Source organism: Syngnathus floridae, unplaced genomic scaffold, assembly GCF_059516105.1.
Source record: "Syngnathus floridae isolate MCC-2025c unplaced genomic scaffold, RoL_Sflo_1.0 HiC_scaffold_31, whole genome shotgun sequence".
In the NCBI taxonomy this organism is placed as follows: Eukaryota; Metazoa; Chordata; class Actinopteri; order Syngnathiformes; family Syngnathidae; genus Syngnathus; species Syngnathus floridae.
Window position 1 is genome coordinate 197,842 of NW_028284060.1, and position 12,475 is coordinate 210,316.

A 12,475-nucleotide genomic window follows, 5' to 3' on the forward strand; every position below is an offset into this window, starting at 1 on the left:
TAGCCGCGTTGCGTTGTTCGTGTGAAAATTGGTCGAGGCGAAATGTTAATGTTTAATTTCATTCCTTTAGGTTCCACGGTGTTTGTTGGCTGCAAGTTTTCCACTGCAAGAAGAGGCTCGTATCATTGACCAGGAGCGAGCTACAATGGTGAGTAGCCATAACATTTATGTTAAACACTTCCTATTTCATGTCTAACAGTACTTGATTTAACAAATAACCATAAATAAATACAGTGTGGGCACTGAAGTTAACATATGTGATTATACTGCCTAATCTGTCACGGAGTAGATTGTTGCAAAGTAATATAAGATCCAAAGTTGTAATTCAGAATAGTTTTCAAAAGAAGGCCATTAGAATTATATACAAGTCTGATTACCCTTAACATAACAACAAGCTATTGATTAAATCACAAATTCTTCAATTCAAAGATTTGGTAGATTATCAGACAAATAATGTCTAACAGTAATTGATTTAACACATCACGATAAGTAGATTGAGTGTGGGCACTCTCAAGTTAACAGATATGATTATACTGCCTAATCTGTTACAGAGTATGTTGTTGCCAAGTAATGTAGAATAGATCCAAAGTAGTAATCCAGAATAGTTTTGAAGAGGCCATTAGAATAATAAACAAATCTGATTACCTTGAACATAATAACAAGCTAAGTGTTTAATATGTCCTATGAAGTCAAAATTGGGCACCATCATGTGGTGAAATTTGGAATTGCATCACATCCAATTTTGCCTGGGAACAAACAGATTAAATAAATCTTAGTTTTGAATAAGCCACTCCTTCTCAAACAAGTAAACTCTGCCCATTTCGCGCAGTAGATGTTCTGTTAATATCTAGTATTTATACAAAGTCATAATTTAAATTGCTTTCAACCTTCATTCATCGGTTCAACCAACATTACTCGCTCTTATTACCAACTTGTATTGATTTAACTAAGCGTTTAATACTTCCTATCAGGTCTCAAGGCAAGATTTGGCAAAATACAATTTCAGCAAATCCAATTTTGCCAGGGAACAAAAATAGATTAAATAAACTAAATAAGTCTTCTTCCCATTAAATAAATCAGAAAAGTCTGTCTTGTAACCAGTCCTCTTCAAACAAGTAAAGTCTGCCCATTTTGTGCCGTAGATTTTGTGTCTATGCCTAGTATTTAAACAAAATCATAATTTAAACGACTTCTTTCCTTCATTCACTTTGGAAATTTGGAATTGCAGCAAATCGAATTTTGCCAGGGAACAAAAATAGATCAATTAAACTAAATAAGTCTTCTTCCCATTAAATAAATTAAAAAAGTCTGTCTTGTAACCAGTCCTTTTCAAACAAGTAAAGTCTGCCCATTTTGTGCCGTCGATTTTGTGTTAATGCCTAGTATTTATACAAAATCATAATTTAAAGGACTTCATTCCTTCATTCACTTTGGAAATTTGGAATTGCAGCACATCAAATTTTGCCTGGGAAGAAAAGTAGATTAAATAAATTTAATAAGTCTTACTACTTCCCATTAAATAAATTAAATACGTCTTACTTGTTCCCACTCCTTTACAAAAAAGTAGTTTAAAACGAGGTCCCTTCACTCAACCTTTAACCCTATTTATTCACCTTCTAGGCTAAGTGTTAAAGGCTAAGTGTTAAAGGCTAAGTGTTAAAGGCTAAGTGTTAGAGGCTAAGTGCCAGAGGCTAGGCGCCAGAGGCGAGTTTTTGTGGGCTGAAGTTTTAGTGGGGTTAGTGTGAATACAATCCAAAAGAATACAACAGAATACAATACAATAGAATATAATACATAGATTAAATTCAATAGCTCTTACTACTTCCCATTAAATAAATTAAATACGTCTTACTTGTTCCCAATCCTTTTCAAAAAAGTAGTTTAAAACGAGGGCCCTTCACTCAACCTTTAACCTCAACCCCGCACGTCACATTGTGTTGTATCTGTGAATGTTGGTTGTGGCCAAATGATAGTTTTCTTTCATTCGTTTAGGTTCCACGGTGTTTGTTGGCTATGTTTTCCACTGTCAGAAGGATGAAAATACAAAGTACAACGCTTGGACGTGGGCGAAGACGTCACCGGTGAGTCCTTCCTTCCTATTTATTTACCTTCTAGATGCTAGAGGCTAAGTGTTAGAGGCTAAGTGTTAGAGGCTAAGTGTTAAACACAATACGAACAACACAACGATACTGCACTGAACAACACGATACCGCACTGAGAAACACGATACCGCACTGAACAACACGATACCGCACTGAACAACACCATGCCGCACTGAACACCATGCCACACTGAACAACACCATCCCGCACTGAACAACACCATGCCGCACTAAACAACACCATGCCGCACTGAACAACACCATGCCTCACTGAACGACACCATGCCGCACTGAAAGACACCATGCCGCACTGAACGACACCATGCCGCACTGAAAGACACCATCCCGCACTGAACACCATGCCGCACTGAACAACACCATCCTGCACTGAACAACACCATCCCGCACTGAACAACACCATGCCGCACTGAACAACATTATGCCGCACTGAACATTATGCCGCACTGAACAACACCATGCCGCACTGAACAACACCATGCCGCACTGAACAACATTATGCCGCACTGAACAACACCATGCCGCACTGAACAACACCATGCCGCACTGAACAACACCATGCCGCACTGAACAACATTATGCCGCACTGAACAACACCATGCCGCACTGAACAACACCATCCTGCACTGAACAACACCATTCCGCATTGAACACCATGCCGCACTGAACAACACCATCCCGCACTGAACAACACCATCCCGCACTGAACAACACCATGCCGCACTGAACAACATTATGCCGCACTGAACAACATTATGCCGCACTGAACAACACCATGCCGCACTGAACAACACCATGCCGCACTGAACAACACCATGCCGCACTGAACAACATTATGCCGCACTGAACAACACCATGCCGCACTGAACAACACCATGCCGCACTGAACACGATCCCGCATCGAACAACACCATGCCGCACTGAACAACACCATGCCGCACTGAACAACATTATGCCGCACTGAACAACACCATGCCGCACTGAACAACACCATCCCGCACTGAACACCACCATGCCGCATTGAACAACACCATGCCGCACTGAACAACACCATCCTGCACTGAACAACACCATCCCGCACTAAACAACACCATGCCGCACTGAACAACATTATGGCGCACTGGACAACATTATGCCGCACTGAACAACACCATGCCGCACTGAACAACACCATGCCGCACTGAACAACACCATGCCGCACTGAACAACACCATGCCGCACTGAACAACATTATGCCGCACTGAACAACACCATGCCGCACTGAACAACACCATGCCGCACTGAACAACACGATCCCGCATCGAACAACACCATCCTGCACTGAACAACACCATGCCGCACTGAACAACACCATGCCGCACTGAACAACACCATTCCGCACTGAACAACACCATGCCGCACTGAACAACACCATCCTGCACTGAACAACACCATCCCGCACTGAACAACACCATGCCGCATTGAACAACACCATGCCGCACTGAACAACACCATCCTGCACTGAACAACACCATGCCGCACTGAACAACACCATGCCGCACTGAACAACACCATGCCGCACTGAACAACATTATGTCGCACTGAACAACACCATGCCGCACTGAACAACACCATGCTGCACTGAACAACATTATGCCGCACTGAACAACACGATCCCGCATTGAACAACACCATCCCGCAGTGAACAACACCATGCCGCATTGAACAACACTATGCCGCACTGAACAACACCATGCTGCACTGAACAACATTATGCTGCACTGAACAACACGATCCTGCATTGAACAACACCATGCCGCACTGAACAACACCATCCTGCACTGAACAACACCTTTCCACACTGAACAACACCATGCCGCACTGAACAACATTATGCCGCACTGAACAACACCATGCCGCACTGAACAACACCATGCCGCACTGAACAACACCACCCCGCGCTGAACAACACGATCCCGCATTGAACAACACCATCCCGGACTGAACAACACCATGCCGCACTGAACAACACCATTCCGCACTGAACAACACCATGCCGCACTGAACAACACCATGCCGCACTGAACAACACCATGCCGCACTGAACAACACCATGCCGCACTGAACAACATTATGCCGCACTGAACAACACCATGCCGCACTGAACAACACCATCCCGCACTGAACAACACCATGCCGCATTGAACAACACCGTGCCGCACTGAACAACACCATCCTGCACTGAACAACACCATCCCGCACTGAACAACACCATGCCGCACTGAACAACATTATGGCGCACTGAACAACATTATGCCGCACTGAACAACACCATGCCGCACTGAACAACACCATGCCGCACTGAACAACACCATGCCGCACTGAACAACATTATGCCGCACTGAACAACATTATGCCGCACTGAACAACACCATGCCGCACTGAACAACACCATGCCGCACTGAACAACACCATGCCGCACTGAACAACACGACGTCGCACTGAACAACACGACGCCGCACAGAACAACACGACGCCGCACAGAATAACACAATACCGCACAGAACAACACAATACCGCACAAACAGTTTTAGATAATATTACGTCGCAGTCATGTGACGCGGACATGACGTCAATAGGCGGAACTCACGGCAAAATTATAATCCGTGGGCGTGGCTTGCAACAGGAAGTAGGAAAGCGGCAGTTCTGGCAAACAAGACACAGCTGTTAGTAACACGATGACTAACAAGGCAAATATTTTTGTTTTCAGCTTGCAACTTGACCGTCTAGAGCGTACAAGGTAATTACAACTGTTTTTTTTTAGCCCTGAAATGCAAGGGAGTGTGGCGTTTGGGAGGAATGTCGAACTCGGCGTCTGCTTCCAGCCACAGACGCCAAATTTCGACGATTATTTCGACTGGTCAACGGTTGTAAATTATTGCGTTGACTAAAAACTTTATTTAACTCTACTCTTAACTTTGCCGTTTCAGATATGCGGGTATTACACCGCGGAAATGACGTCAATAGGCTGAACTCTCGCCAAAATTCAAATCTGTGGGCGCAATGGCCTTGAGCGAGACACCGGATACAAACACGACGATTATCAACAGAAATATCTTTATTTTCCGCTTGCAAGTGGACCGTCTAGAGCGTACACGGTAAGTACAACTCATTGTGTTTAAAAAGATTTACGTTTGTGTAGTTTGCGTTGCGTTGTATCTGTGAATGTTGGTTGAGGCTAAATGTTAATGTTTAATTTCATTCCTTTAGGTTCCACGGTGTTTGTTGGCTGTATGTTTTCCACTGCAAGAAGAGGCTCGTATCATTGACCAGCAGGAGCTACAATGGTGAGTACCCCTTTCGTCTTCCATTTATGTTAAACACTTCCTATTTCATGTCTAACAGTACTCGATTTAACAAATAACCATAAATAAATACAGTGTGGGCAGTCACGTTAACATATGTGATTATCCTGCCTAATATGTTTATCACAAATATGTCACTAATCACTAATATGTTTATTTGTTTATCACAACACCTTTGGACCTTCAGCAATCGATTATTTACCTTCATCTACATAGAGACAGAACGATGGTGTCTTAAACATCTCATTCATTTCACCAAATAACTTCACGCAGGTGGATAACGGCCGTCTCGGTCACGCTATGTTGCGTGATGCAGTTTTGAAGAACCAAATGCATTTATTCAATGAATAAGTCAAGCTAGTTCTATGTTTATGATGTTGTAAGTTACGGTACCGATTGAAGTTGAGTTCGAAGCCAGTGGAAAACAGCGCTGCGTTTGTGCTCTCCAGGTACAAATGTTGTGATCTCTGACTGACGACCGGGCGAGACTCGAGTAAGAGATGTCCAAACGAGCTCCGGCAGGGCGGGCCAAGGCGGAGCGAACGGACGCCCTTCAGGCCGCCAATGACGAGCTGAGAACCAAACTGATGGACGTCCAGTTAGAACTTCAGCAGGAGAAGAACAAGGTGAAAACCTCAACAGACAGACACTGCCTGCCTCCCTGCCTGCCTCCCTGCCTGCCTCCCTGCCTGCCTCCCTCCCTCCCTCCCAGTTTTCCCGATGTAGATTAGACATGCGTGTGCCATGACTGTGTCAGCCTACATCAACAAATGCACCGAGGACGTCAGCACCACTAAGAATATCATCACCCGGGGCAACCAACGACCCTGGATGACTGAGGAGGTACGTCAAACGCTACGAGCGCGGAACTCTGCCTTCAAGTCTGGCGACAAGGAGACACTGAGGACAGCGAGAGCCAACTTGAACCGTGCCATCAGGATAGCGAAGCGAGACCGCAGTCGAAAATTTCAGGATCGTTTCCACGACGTCAAAAACATCAGGAGTATGTGGCAAGGCATACGGGCGATTACAGACTACAACTCACCCTCCCCCCCCCCGGTGGGTGTAGTTGATGCTGACTTTCTAAATGGTCTAAATAACTTCTTTGGGAGGTTCGAGGCACTAAACGGCACTCCAGCAGTTAAAACTGTCCCCCATCAGGAAGAGGAGGTACTCTGCCTTGACTCCGCCGATGTGTTGAAGACCCTGAGGAGAGTCAACCCCTGTAAGGCCCCTGGCCCCGACAACATTCCTGGGCGTGTGTTCAGGGAATGTGCAAGTCATCTGGCTGGGGTCATCACAGACATTTTTAACACCTCGCTGGGCCAAGCCACAGTGCCGGCGTGCTTTAAGACTGCCTCCATCATTCCGGTGCCGAAGAAACCTCAAATCACCTCATTTAATGATTACCGGCCTGTTGCACTGACTCCGGTTATGATGAAGTGCTTCGAAAGGCTGCTTAAAGGTCACATCGTTTCCAGACTCCCCCTATTATTTGACCCGTTCCAGTTTGCCGACCGGCAAAACCGCTCCACTCAGGACGCCATCTCCTCCGTTCTTCACCTGAGCCTGGCTCACCTGGAGGAGAAGAACACCCATGTGCGGAGGCTGTTCCTGGACTTCAGCTCAGCGTTTAACACCATCATCCCACAGCATCTGGTAGGAAAATTGGAACACCTGGGCTTCAACACCCCCCTTCGCAACTGGCTGCTAGACTTCCTCACCAACAGACCTCAGTCAGTCCGGGTCGGACAGAACACCTCTGATGTCATCACCCTCAGCACAGGCTCCCTTCAGGGCTGCGTCCTGAGCCCCCTGCTGTGCACCCTGATGACACACGACTGCGTCCTCAGGTTCACCACCAATCACATCGTGAAGTCAGCAGACGACACAACGGTGGTGGGGCTCATCAGAGACAACAACGACCTGGACTACAGAGAGGAGGTGGAGCAGCTGGTGGGCTGGTGCAGAGAAAACAGCCTGATCCTGAATGAGGAGAAGATGAAGGAGATCATCGTCGACTTCAGGAAAAAACAGCCTCACCACGCTCCACTGATCATCAACAGCTCAGCTGTGGAGGTGGTCAGCACCACCAAATTCCTGGGGGTCCACATCACAGAAGACCTCACCTGGACTATGAACACTACGGCACTGGTCAAGAGGGCACAGAAGCGCTTGTACTTCCTGCGGAGGATGAGGAGAGCCCACCTGCCCCCACCCATCATGAGGACGTTCTACAGGAGCACCATAGAGAGCATTCTGACAAGCTGTCTCTCTGTGTGGTGTGGAGGCTGCACCGCCTCCGATTGGAAGAACGTGAGGAGAGTGGTGAGGACAGCAGAGAGGATCATAGGGGCTCCTCTTCCCTCCATTCAGGACATTTCATCTCAGCGCTGCATGTCCCGTGCCCGTAACATCATCAATGACCCATCACACCCCCACCATGGACTGTTCTCCCTGCTGCCCTCTGGGAAGAGGTTTGCAGCATCCGCTGCAGGTCCACCAGGTTCTGCAACAGCTTTTTCCCTGCTGTCATCAGACTGTTGAACACTAGAACTGTTGAGCTCTAAACTGAACTCTGCATCACACATTCACAGAACTGTACTTTATGACACTACGGACCTCTATCTTGCACTATCTCGCACTACCAACTTTACTGAACTTGTATAAACCCTTTAAATAGAAGTTTAATACATGGTTTAGCATTCCTCTGCACACTCTTGAATACTGTTTTGCCTACTTGCACTATTGCATAATTATCACTGCTGCACTTTATACTTATTTTTAATATATATATATATATATATATATAGTATATATGTATATATATATATTTTCATAGGATATGTTACTTCTATTCAACTGCAATATCACTACTTTGTTGTAAGACGTATGCAACGGAATTTCGTTTTGTATGCACCATGTGCAGACAAGATGACAATAAAGTTTGTCTAAGTCTAAGTCATGTCAGGTCAGCTGTCTGGAGAGAGAGAGAAGTCAGGACCTGCGGGCGGAGCACCACCGTGCCACCGCCGCCATGACGGAACTCAAAAGCAAACTCCATGAGGAGAAGCAGAAAGAGTTAGCCATTACCAGGGAGACATTACTGCGGCAGCATGAAATGGAGCTGATGAGAGTGATCAAAATCAAAGATGGAGAGATCCAGCGACTGAATGCCTTGGTCCTCAGCCTGAGGGACGGCTCCATGGACAAGGTGATCCGCTCTATCCGTGTCTGACTATCCGCACGCCACGTCGGGCTTCGATGCGGCCGCTACCGTATTGTGTAGCTTGTCCCCAGTAAGCGTCGCGGCGCTCCGTTGCGGTCTCAACGGCCCGGTGTGGCGCAATGTCTGCTCAGGTGAGGAGGGGGGGCGCTTTGCTGGCGGAGGTGGAGGAGACGCGGCGGTGTCGGGAGACCGAGCGGTGTCGCCTCCACCAGGAGCGCGGAAGAAGCCCTGGCAGCGGCCCAGCAGGCCTGGCAGTCCCGAGCGGCCGAGCTCCGATCGGCTCATCACCAGCATCGGGAGGAGCTGAGCCGAACCAAGAGAGACTGCGAGAGGGAGATCCGCCGACTGGTAGGACTGATCAGATGCGCGGTGCGTGGCTATGTTCCCAATTTCGTTGTATACCTGCAGTGCAATGACACCTAAGGCATTCTATTCTATTCTATTTCACAAGAAGAAAATGTCCGGTTGCTCGCTTCGCTTTTGTCACAGCAAAGGTGTTCTAGTCGATTCCAGAAAAAAATTGGCCGGTTGCTCTCTTTGTTTTTGTCACAATTCTGGCAAATGAGTTTGCCCGCCTGCCTGAGCGCTCCCCGTTTGTACATCCAGACGGATGAGATCAAGCTGAAAGACAGAGCGGTTAGTGTTTTGGATGAAGCCCTGGGGCCGGCCACGTCCACCGCCTTCAGCTGCAGACTCAGGCTGCCGAGCAGCAGATCGCTGCCCTGAGGGATTCCCAAAGGGCGGGCCTAAACTACCCTGGAAGTGGGGTCAACGCCGCTACTAGCAATCCTCTTCATTGCGTAAGCCACCTCATCACACACTTGCAGTACGCATGACTTAGTTCGTTGCTGGAGGAAGGTAGCACAAAAACAGTTTTGAACTTTGAACGAGTGCTTGTGTGTGTGTGTTGCGGGGCGTTTTCAGTCTCAGGAGGATCGGGACACGCGACGGTTTCATCTGAAAATCGCTGAGCTCAGCGCAGTCATCAGGAAACTGGAGGATCGAAACGCCCTGCTTTCCGAAGAGCGCAATGAACTGGTAATTTATTGACGGCACGCTTGAAGGTTTGCGCTACGTTTGATGCGCGCCATCCAGCGAGGCACCCATTGCGCTTGCTTATTAGTTGAGCGGCGCGGCGAGTCGGTTGCCTGGTAGATGTCTTTTATTGGGAGCCAAAGCCACGATTCCGTTCAAACCGATGCAAAAGGAATGGATACGTTCTGGCCCGCGTGTTGTGCGTCTTTCACATCCCGCACTTCATGCTTGCAGCTAAAGCGACTGAGAGAAACAGAAAGCCAGTTTCTGCCACTCCTGTACAAAAACAAACGCCTGAGCAGGAAGAATGAAGAACTCTCGCTGGTGCTGTGTCGCCTTGAAAACAAAGTGCGCTTTGTCACCCAGGAGAACGAGGAGATGGCAAGCTTGGTAAGTCGACGCGGACAACGGCGGCGTGCCAACAGAGTCCACTGCATTTGTGTTCCACAGAGAAGGCCTAGTTCGCTCAATGACCTGGACCGCGGTTGCGGCCAGCAGGACGGTGAAATGGAGTTCCTTCAAGTTGTGGAGCAGCGGCACATCATCGACGACTTGTCCAAGGTCTTCAGGCAGGCGACTCGGTGCACGTACGGCAGCGCCGCGCTCGCTCGCTGTCGCCAGGAAACCTTTTCCGTCCAAAGCTTGGCCGGCGGCCGCCATCCAAAAAATTGGCCCCTTAAATTCCGACCTTTCAAGCAGGAGCATTGTGCGCACGCGTTTGAACACGCTTTAGACTTGTTTTGCCGTTTTCAGCAGCTCAAAGCTCCCGTTTTGTCAGCGCCTTTGCCACTCGCTGTGCGCTGAAAACGACGGACTTGCCCGGCTGCTCAGCCCGTCAACCATGAGCCGCGAGCGCGACGTCATTGTCCGTAGGCAGCTAGTGGCAAAATGCACCCTGTTAGAGTTGCGCTCGCTCCAACTTATTTTGCAAGAACCACACGGGAGACAAGTAAGTTCTTTTGGACACCTGCAGGTGGAGAGTCCATCCGTTGTACGAATGAAGTCTGACTCTCGGCTCCTGCACGAGCATTTTAATTAAGAGAAACAGGGTGGGTGTAAGAGTGGATTGAATAGAGGAAGCCCTTGACCTCTAGTCAAAACATAGCAAGGGGTGTTTTACGACTTTGTGTAGGAAGGGATAAGCGATAGGGATAAATAAGGGATAAATAATATTATTTATTACAGGTCGCAGTCAAAGTCAAAGCAACACAATGATACGATAAAGATAATCTGGAAAACCCTGACACACCCTGTAGTTGTCACTTTTGGAAAAGACGAGCGTCCCTCCAATCATCGCCGGTGACGTGTTTTTCAGGCTCTGGAGACAGGAGCTCATGTCAGAAATGTCATTGTGAGTCGCGTTTGTTTCTGCGCCGGAGCCGTTCGTTCCCTTTGCATCCAAAGAATCTCAAAGGCGGATTATTTGTGTCGACAGGAGAGAGATTTGCTGCTACGATACCGACGTCGAGAATCTCTGAGGAGGAACAAAGCGTGAGGTCCTGCAAGGTGAGTCTGTTTGTTTGCGGCTGCTTGGTGTTGCGCAAGATGAAATGGCCTTTTTCTCGCTATCGTTCCTCTCGTCGATTCATCGTGAGGTGTCGCTTCAGTTTGTTCAGAGAGATGTTTGCTTCCGCGCCCGCAGGTCATCGAAACATTTTACGGCTACGACGAAGACGTGTTGGTGGACTCGGACGGATCGTCCTTGTCTTTTCACACCGACAGAACCCCCGACACGGAACCCGAAGAGGTAGCCCGCCATTTCTGCCAGCGTATTGGCACCAAACATTCCTCTTCAGCCTGGAATCGGACTCGTCTTTGCGTCGCGGGTGCTTTGTCGCCGGTCTGACTGATTCTGGTACTAGTGCTGTGTTGCATTGGTGTGTGCATGAAGAGGCGGAGCTTCGCTACCGCCAGCTGACGCAAGAATATCAAGCGCTGCAACGAGCCTACGCTCTGCTAGCCCAGACCAGCGAAAGGGGACTACGACGCCGAGAAGGAGATCAAGGTGGCGCCCCTTCCCGCAACCCCCGGCCGGGTCGCAGCCTCCCCGTTCTCACCCAGCCTCGGGTGTTCTCTGGTCTGAAAGGAGGAGGAGGGAGGCTCCTGATGGTAGAAATGGGTCACTATCAAAGCAGAGTAGCAGATCTGGAGTCAGCGCTGAAGCAACAAGGACAGGTAAGCTCATCAATGAGCACACCTTTTTCTCAGACAAAATAGCTACATTCTTCAGTCACTCATCCGTCTGGCATTACTGGACCAACCCCCCCCCCCCCCCCCCCCCCGAACGTGGCTGGGAAAATGCGGAGAAAAGCAAATGTCATTTTCCAGTCAACCAAAGAATTTGTGGATGAAAATGACACAACATTCCAAAGCTGTCCACGCGTTTGTCTCTTCTAGAATGTCAAGTGGGTGGAGGAGAAGCAGCTGCTGCGTCAGAGCAATCAGCAGTTGGCCGAAAAGGTGACGGAAAGAAAGGCGCTGGGCGGAGTCGCTTGGCGTCACACCTGTCGGGAAGCCCCGCAGATGAGGTCTGACTGTCTTTTCAGGTCAGGCGGATGGAGGCGGAAGAAGCGCGTCTGAAAGAGCACATCCAGGATATCCGAGACCAAAACGAACTGCTTGAGTTCCGCATCCTGGAGCTGGAGGTGGGAAGACTCGCACAAGCGTGTTGAGGCCAGAGATGTGACGGACGGACGGACGGACGGACGGACGGATGCATGCCTCTGCCTTTCAGGAGAGGGAGTGGCG